Raw genomic sequence first — 1,596 nt, forward strand, 5'->3', positions numbered from 1 at the left:
GCAATTACAATTATTTAAATTGAACGTTGAAAGATAATATTGATCATGTTCTATTCTGTAATGTTAATAGAAATCATACACTGTCCGAATAAAAATTTTACATTTTATGCATGCAACAGCCTGTCACTGGCAGTCCAAAATATTGCACTAAATCAAAAGTTCAAATGTTACAAATAAGTTAGAATGTTAATGTTGTAATACTGGTAGCACTAATATAAAAATAAAATGATATATGCTACCAAAAAGTAACAATTTTGAAATACGCTGATGGTTGTATTTGATCTCAGTATTCCTATCAATGTTGTATAAGGGTTTTTTAAATGCATAATAGTAACCCTAGAATGTGATCAACAGTTTAAAATAGCTGGGCTAAGCTATATAACAATTTTTAAGACTGCAGAAATATGTTAATTCAGTATACACATTATCCCGCCGGTTGCAATTGTGACTGACCATAAAATACTATTTCACACACTTTTCCAAACAAAAATAAAAAAAATTGATTTCAAAGGTTTACTAATGACACATCATTTGGATATTTTCATGTTTGGGAAAAATTTGGGATTAAACCGGTTAGAATGCATTTTAAACAAAGTTAAGTGGTTTTCATTACCCATTTTACTCTTGGGAATTTAATAAAATTTCATAATTTAAAAGTTTAGTGGTATAAGTTTAGAAGTATCGAAATCGACGATACTGCCTTGAAAAATATCGGTATCGAAAACAAGGGGTATCGCCCATCCCTAATTAGAATGAGATAAGTCACATAAGTTACCTCTGTCTGTGTGAAGAGACCAGCTTTGAATTAAGTTTTAATTAACCAGCAAGTTGTTTAGTACGGTGTTAGGACATAAAAAAAAAAAAATTAAAAAAAAAACACATTTCTCCTTCATCAGCCCGCTTTTTCTATGAGCTTGCACGGCCTCCTCATCCCAGTCTGAATGTTCGATGAAATGCCCGTGAAAATTAGTGCAACTCATTTGTGTGTTTTGAACACCGTTCGATTCAATGATTCGGTTCATAAACCTCTAGCATCGCCAGTCATTCTTGAGAAGTGGGACAAAACAGGGTGCAAAATTGAAAAAAATAAAACCTTGTACTCAGACAAATGAAACTACATATATGTATCTCATATGTACTGAGCTATGCTTTGATACAACCTCCCAACATTTCTCTTTTAACAAAATGTGCTTTTTTTTTTTTACCTTGGACTGTGTAATATAATTTCAACTTTATCTTTAACAGCATTCGAGATGTTTTTAACATTTCAAAACACATTCTGGTGTTAGCAGACAGATTACACTTTCACATATGACCAATAATTGCACAACAAATATAAAATATCATAATGAAATCTTATCAAAATATTTAACTGACGGAGTTGACGCATCTGACGGATGTGACGAAAACCTGAATTTGTAGTAATTTTAAATCAAATACATTGAATCAGTCAATTACTGTATTAAAACAAACACAACAAACAGTGAGTATGTTATTGTTTATAAAGCTTTTATTCAAGAGTCACATTGAAGTATTTTGATATATCATTGGAACACAAGATCTTATGGTGGTGACATCTGACGGTGTTGACAAATT

At 31.2% G+C, this 1,596-nt stretch overlaps 1 protein-coding gene across 1 annotated transcript in view; it reads right to left on the minus strand.

Moving 5' to 3' along the window:
* The window catches only part of LOC107563514 (ventricular zone-expressed PH domain-containing protein-like), a 117,864-nt gene that overhangs the window by 112,021 nt on the left and 4,247 nt on the right, over positions 1 to 1,596 (minus strand). The window lies entirely within an intron of this gene.

This window comes from Sinocyclocheilus grahami, unplaced genomic scaffold, assembly GCF_001515645.1.
Source record: "Sinocyclocheilus grahami isolate Dianchi unplaced genomic scaffold, SAMN03320097.WGS_v1.1 scaffold877.1, whole genome shotgun sequence".
NCBI lineage: Eukaryota > Metazoa > Chordata > Actinopteri > Cypriniformes > Cyprinidae > Sinocyclocheilus > Sinocyclocheilus grahami.